At 42.9% G+C, this 7,920-nt stretch overlaps 1 pseudogene; it reads right to left on the minus strand.

Annotated features, from left to right (window-relative positions):
- LOC120563018 overlaps window positions 1-868 on the minus strand; it is a 7,951-nt pseudogene extending 7,083 nt beyond the window's left edge.
- Window positions 869-7,920: the final 7,052 nt, after the last annotated feature.

The raw sequence follows: 7,920 nt of genomic DNA on the forward strand, positions 1-7,920 counted from the left end.
CACCGTGTCTCACTTCACCGTCAACAGAAATGTTCAGTTTACTGTAAATTAGAGCAGCCGATAGCCCGCTAGCTAGCCCGCTAGCTAGCCCGCTAGCTCACTACAACGCTTCAGCTAATGTTGGGTCAATTCCTGCAGTGATTAAAACAGCAGCTGGGTCATTTGTCCACCACGGCAGCACCCCATAAAATATACGGCTACTACCACAGCCCGTAAGGTGGTGTTGAGTAGCTAATAGACGAAGGATTGCATTACAGAGTTTACGTTGCTATGGACGCAGGATTCCAACCGTAGAGACGGAACGGACTATTTTAGTGGAAGCAATACAATCGTATTTAAATCAATAAACTCCCATTTAAATCAATATTTTGTCAAGTTATCTGTCAAATTATTGATTTATTTGGTAAATAGCCATGTAATAAGCGGGATAATGTAGAGCGAGGCGGTTGTTATAGCGAATACAACCCCTTCAGGCTGATTCAAGACCTGATCACCCTGTCGGGGTTGTATTCGCTATACAACCGCCTCGCTCTACATTATCCCTTACATATTCCACATCTCTCAACCATTCTGGGTATTCTTCAACTTTTCTAAACCATTCCTACTAATTAAATCCATTCCCACTTTTCCAACTCTTCTCACTACTTCACCTTCTTCTTCCACAATCCAAGCGTCAGCCTTTCACCACAGAGTAAAGGATCTGAAGACTTGTCCCCCCACTGACTGGGTCCATGTTGGGACTCTGGTCTTACCTGTCAGGACCAACATGACGGCCCAGAGAATCTTTTTGTCCCAAACTGCCATCCTTACTTCAGTCTCTTCAGGTTGGGACTCCTGACAGAAGAGTGAGCCGAGCGCTAACTGACTGACGGACAGACGAGTTGTCACATATGTCAAGAAACTGTTGGTGTCACTTTCTGACTTCCTGTGTTTGTTTCTTTCTTTCCAAGAACTCTTTTCTCAACAATTGTTTTCATTCTTTTATTGTTACTTCCCTAATTTCTGAGAGGTAAAGTTCCTCAACACGGCTGATTAAAACCTAACGACAGAATGAAGCAACGTGGACAAAAAAGCTGCAAAAACCCCAAAAAACAATTGCGGTATTGAATGAATGAATGAGTTCATCTGATAGGGTTATGTGTGTGTGTGTATGTGTGTGTGTGTGTGTGTGTGTGCGTGTGTGTGTGTGTGTGTTTGTATGTATGTGAATGTGTGGTTGTGTGTGTGTGTATGTGTGTGTGGGTTTGTGTGTGTGGGGGGCAGCTGCTGTCTTAGTAACCACAAGTGTGAAGTGTGAAGTTTGTATTTTAGCAGAAACATAGTGAACACATCATCACACATACTAGTGCAGAGCCCGTTGAAAATGTGTCTGTTTGGAACGGGCGACTACTCGGCCTGTGGTATTGCTGCTTGTAGAATTCATCAAAACCAAATTGTAGCCTACCCCAAAATTACTTACAGAAGGACCCCAATCTACTTAACATGCACCTCCCCTGTATACCCTCCTACTGACTCAATGATTTACCTGACAGAGAACGCTGCAGAATCAGAATGTAATCACAAAATATCACAATGAAAATGTGGAGTAATCAGACATTAACCTCATGGACTCATAGCAGTCGTTCCCACCTGGCCCGTTATGAGAGCTAAACAGCACATATCTGCGTTAATCACCACCAGAACCTGAGTGTGTGTGTGTGACAGAGAGACAGAGAGACAGAGAGAGAGAGAGAGAGAGAGAGAGAGAGAGAGAGAGAGAGAGACGGTGTAGAGTGAGTCACGACACAAACAGGTGCTCAGTCAGTGTTTGCATGTAGTGTGAGAGGGGGAGTGGCCAGAGGCTAGAGCGGCAAAAGCCAATGTGTGCTTCTTTTACCGATATATATTTAACAATATCTTTTGCGTTTCTTATCCAAACAACGTCAAACTTGGCAATGCAATTACTCGTGCCCGTAGCAAGACACCTGTCAAGTTTTAAATCCATCGGACTAACGGTTCGAGAGATTTGCACTTAACACCCAGACAGACAGATGGACAGACAGACAGACATTCCTGCAATTTATAGATATATATACAGATATAGATATCATCAGCTTTAAGTTGACACTCAGCATGTACAGAACAATCTTCTGTTGGTTCAACCCATTCTCATTAACAGGTTCAGATGATGTCATAAGAGAACTAGGAGAAGGCCGCTGGTCACATGACATCAGCTGCAGACCTTTGAGACCTCCATCACAGCTCGGTCTACAGACCTCCATCACAGCTCGGTCCCCAGACCTCCATCACAGCCTCGGTCCCCAGACCTCCATCACAGCTCGGTCTGCAGACCTCCATCACAGCTCGGTCCGCAGACCTCCATCACAGCTTCGGTCCACAGACCTCCATCCCAGCTCGGTCTACAGACCTCCATCACAGCTCGGTCCCCAGACCTCCATCCCAGCTCAGTCTACAGACCTCCATCACAGCTCGGTCCCCAGACCTCCATCCCAGCTCGGTCCCCAGACCTCCATCACAGCTCTGGTCCCCAGACCTCCATCACAGCTCGGTCCACAGACCTCCATCACAGCTCGGTCCCCAGACCTCCATCACAGCTCGGTCTACAGACCTCCATCACAGCTCGGTCCCCAGACCTCCATCCCAGCTCAGTCTACAGACCTCCATCACAGCTCGGTCCCCAGACCTCCATCACAGCTCGGTCCACAGACCTCCATCACAGCTCGGTGTATCAGTGTGGTTCAGTTACCTGAGAACAGGTGACTGTGAGCCGAGATTACGGTTTAGTAAAGAGAGAGTGAGAGTTATGAGGCTACGAAAGTTAAGTTTAGGCACCGAAAAGATGAAATAAGTCGGTTCAGAGCTTATTCCCCGGAGTCCTTATGTTTTCTCGCCCCGCAGGTTTCCTTTGATTAGGGTGGCACCTCGGTCAGGCTTGATGCTCTGCTACTCCCTGCTACACCCTGCTACGTCCTGCTATGCCCTATTATGCCCTAATATGCCCTGCTACTCCCTACTATGCCCTACTACTCCCTTCAACATGGCACTGCAGGGAGTAGCAGTGCACTGCAGGCTATAGCAGTGTCCTGCTACTCCCTGCAGTGCCCTGCTACGCCCTGAACTACTACATCTACTATTTCTAGTCACTGATCCATTATCTTTATTATGACTGTTATCGCCACTGTTCATCACACCCCCAACCGGCACCGTCACACACCTCCTACCAAGAGCCTGGGTCTGTCCCAGGTTTCTCCCTAAAAGGGAGTTTTTCCTCACCACTGTCACACTAAATGTTTGCTCTTGGGGGAATTACTGGAATTCTAGAAGTGAACCTTTGATCCTGACAGGGTGCAGATGTTCCCTTATCGTCTGCATTAATATGTTGTGTGTTGTGGTTATGGACATTTCTGTTGCCTGTTTGTATATTTCTGTTGCTGTTTTCTGTTTTGTATGTTTATTCTGTATTTTTCTGTTCCCTGTCTTGTAGATTTATCCTGGTTTGTGTATTCTGTGGACTGTGGTTTTTGTTGTGTATATTTCTGTTCCCTGTTTGAATTGTGTGTTTCTGTTTCCTGTTTTATTTTGATAGTCTGTTTTCTGTCTTGTCATGTCTAGTTTTACTTCCTGTGTTTTCCTGCCTGTGTGATTGTCTGATGTGCTCCACCTGTTCCCCAGCCCTGGTGTCACCTGTCTTGTGTTTCCTCGTTACCTAGTTTATTTAGCCCCTGTGTTTCCTTTGTCTGTTGTCAGATTGTTTTGAGTCTGTGCCCTGTTACTTTGCATCCGTTTGTGTCTGTTCGTGTCCTTGTCCTGTTAGTTTGTGCCTTTATCCTGACAAGTGTCTTCTTGAATCTTCCCTGCGTTCTTTTGTGAGTTTTTCCTTGTGAATTTTTCCGGTGTTTTTCCAGTCTCTGTGCTGCTGCTTTTTGTTATTAATAAATCCCTGAGCTCCAACCATCTCCTGCCTCGTCGCTGCGTTTGGGCCCACTATTCCCTGCCTCCACATAACAGTTGTGTATATATATATATATAGATGATATTATATTGTATATATATATTGAGTTAGTTGATCTTTTCTTAATGTGGATGTGTCTGATTATAGGAGAGGGGGGTGCTCAGTTAGTGGACATTGGTTTAATAGTTTAACATGTTGAGAATTCACTTAACATTACGGTCACCTAAGAGTATTATTACAAATAATTTTACTGTGTGTGTGTGTGTGTTTGTGTATAATCCAGATGTTTTATTTTAAATCTAAAGAGTATGTGATGTTTCATATGAAGGAATATGAATTGTCTTTAATGCATTTATTTTAGTTGTATCTTGCAGTGTTGTCAGTGTTCTAAACTTGTTATTATATCTTGGTCTATATCTATAATCTATTGTTTGTATAATAAACATTATTAATAAATAATACTGTTTTGATTATGATTTCTGATTAACAGCAACACATCTCTGGGCCTGTAAAATGTTTCTTATGTTAACTTACTAGTTAACATGAGTATACATAGCAAAGTTTATTTCTAGAGCACATTTAATCACAGATTAATCTGACCAAAGTGCTGCCCCACATCTTCACATACCTTGGCATGGGGTACTTTCCATAAAATCAAATCATACAATGTACAAATCTCTCAATGTAAATCAAACCAGCTATTAGGCTAACTGAAATAAAACCATGCCAATCTGTAGGTATGGTGAAGGGTATGTGATGATGTGGGGCTGTTTTAATTCCAAAGGCCAAGGGAACTTTATCAGTCGTGGAGCAGCAACTGGAAGCTTTGAGTCTCCCCTCTGCTCCCGTTTACCTCACCACTGAGTCTCACTTCATGTCCCGCCCACAACACTATCTGGTTGGTAGATGTTAGACGAGTAACAGCCAATCAACACTCACCACTGAGTCTCACTTCATGTCCCGCCCACAACACTATCTGGTTGGTAGATGTTAGACGAGTAACAGCCAATCAACACTCACCACTGAGTCTCACTTCATGTCCCGCCCACAACACTATCTGGTTGGTAGATGTTAGACGAGTAACAGCCAATCAACAATCACCACTGAGTCTCACTTCATGTCCCGCCCACAACACTATCTGGTTGGTAGATGTTAGACGAGTAACAGCCAATCAACACTCACCACTGAGTCTCACTTCAGTCCCGCCCACAACACTATCTGGTTGGTAGATGTCAGACGTGTAACAGCCAATCAGCACTCACCATGACATGCAACATCCTCAAGCAGAAGCATCTCCGGCTCCGGTCGAGTCCCCCCCCCTTTAATGACTCTTTAAGGAAACTCTAAAGTAACTATTCAGAGAGGAGCGCAGCTTTCAGCTAAGAGTTTTATTATAAATTAATTCATATATTAACTTTATGTTAACTATTACTTTATGTGTCTGTGTTTGTGAATGTGTGCACGTGTGTGACACACACAAACACACAGTGACACAGACACACGCACACACACACACAGACATACACACACAGACACACACAGTGACCCACACACAGACACACACACAGTGGCACACCCACACACAGATACACACACACACAGAGACATTGTTAGAATCAGCCTTTAACTTGTGAACGTGTTTTCAGACTCTAACATGTTGAGAGGAAGAAGATCTCACTTCCTGTTTTCTGTCTCAAGTGTTAAACTCGCCCTTCCAGCTGCTGGTTTCCAGTAACTTCTGTTGTCTTTTAATAACTCAGTTACTCAACAACGTTATACAGTGAAGACATGTTTACATGAGTAGAGAAGCACAAGACAAGTCTGTGTTAATTTTAATATCAATAATATATTTTAAATATATTTAATATCTTAATCCTGTTCCTGTGTTTTGTTGTCGTCTCTGAAATTGGAACCAGGAACTCTCAAACACTTTATTTCAAAATCATATTCATATATTTATTTACACATAAGACAGAGTACTTATTTACAAAAAACAAATTATGAAAAAAAGTACTATTGATGCAACAGTAAAACTGAGAGGTAGATACACTAAACACCGGAAGAAAGAGCTGCACACACACCCCCAGACACACACTTACGCACACATACACACAGACACACACATACAGTGCCTTGCGAAAGTATTCGGCCCCCTTGAACTTTTCGACCTTTTGCCACATTTCAGGCCTCAAACATAAAGATATAAAACTGTAATTTTTTGTCAATCAACAACAAGTGGGACACAATCATGAAGTGGAACGAAATTTATTGGATATTTCAAACCTTTTAAACAAATAAAAAACTGAAATATTGGGCGTGCAAAATTATTCAGCCCCCTTAAGTTAATACTTTGTAGCGCCACCTTTTGCTGCGATTACAGCTGTAAGTCGCTTGGGGTATGTCTCTATCAGTTTTGAACATCGAGAGACTGACATTTTTGCCCATTCCTCCTTGCAAAACAGCTCGAGCTCAGTGAGGTTGGATGGAGAGCGTTTGTGAACAGCAGTTTTCAGTTCTTTCCACAGATTCTCGATTGGATTCAGGTCTGGACTTTGACTTGGCCATTCTAACACCTGGATATGTTTATTTGTGAACCATTCCATTGTAGATTTTGCTTTATGTTTTGGATCATTGTCTTGTTGGAAGACAAATCTCCGTCCCAGTCTCAGGTCTTTGCAGACTCCATCAGGTTTTCTTCGAACGATGGTCCTGTATTTGGCTCCATCCATCTTCCCATCAATTTTAACCATCTTCCCTGTCCCTGCTGAAGAAAAGCAGGCCCAAACCATGATGCTGCCACCACCATGTTTGACAGTGGGGATGGTGTGTTCAGGGTGATGAGCTGTGTTGCTTTTACGCCAAACATAACGTTTTGCATTGTTGCCAAAAAGTTCGATTTTGGTTTCATCTGACCACAGCACCTTCTTCCACATGTTTGGTGTGTCTCCCAGGTGGCTTTTGGCAAACTTTAAACGACACTTTGTATGGATATCTTTAAGAAATGGCTTTCTTCTTGCCACTCTTCCATAAAGGCCAGATTTGTGCAGTATACGACTGATTGTTGTCCTATGGACAGAGTCACCCACCTCAGCTGTAGATCTCTGCAGTTCATCCAGAGTGATCATGGGCCTCTTGGCTGCATCTCTGATCAGTCTTCTCATTGTATGAGCTGAAAGTTTAGAGGGACGGCCGGGTCTTCGTAGATTTGTAGTGGTCTGATACTCCTTCCATTTCAATATTATTGCTTGCACAGTGCTCCTTGGGATGTTTAAAGCTTGGGAAATCTTTTTGTATCCAAATCCGGCTTTAAACTTCTCCACAACAGTATCTCGGACCTGCCTGGTGTGTTCCTTGTTCTTCATGATGCTCTCTGCGCTTTAAACGGACCTCTGAGACTATCACAGAACAGATGCATTTATACGGAGACTTGATTACACACAGCTGGATGCTATTTATCATCATTAGTCATTTAGGTCAACATTGGATCATTCAGAGATCCTCACTGAACTTCTGGAGAGAGTTTGCTGCACTGAAAGTAAAGGGGCTGAATAATTTTGCACGCCCACTTTTTCAGTTTTTTATTTGTTAAAAAAGTTTGAAATAGCCAATGAATTTCATTCCACTTCATAATTGGGACCCACTTGTTGTTGATTCTTCACAAAAAATTACAGTTTTATATCTTTATGTTTGAGGCCTGAAATGTGGCAAAAGGTCGAAACGTTCAAGGGGGCCGAATACTTTCGCAAGGCACTGTACATACACAAAGACACACAAACTAAACCAGAGAAACTGTCACAGAAACAAGAGAACACCTGTGAATTAATAATATATACAGATACATAATAATATACACGGATGCAAGGAAAGAAGGGACAGGTGAAATCACAGGTGTAATTTGCAGGGGAGGAAAGGGGGGGGTTACAACAAAGTCCGAAATAATTTCTTTTTAAAATTTCTTTTTAAAATAA

The sequence above is a fragment of the Perca fluviatilis genome, chromosome 7 (assembly GCF_010015445.1).
Source record: "Perca fluviatilis chromosome 7, GENO_Pfluv_1.0, whole genome shotgun sequence".
Classification (NCBI taxonomy): domain Eukaryota; kingdom Metazoa; phylum Chordata; class Actinopteri; order Perciformes; family Percidae; genus Perca; species Perca fluviatilis.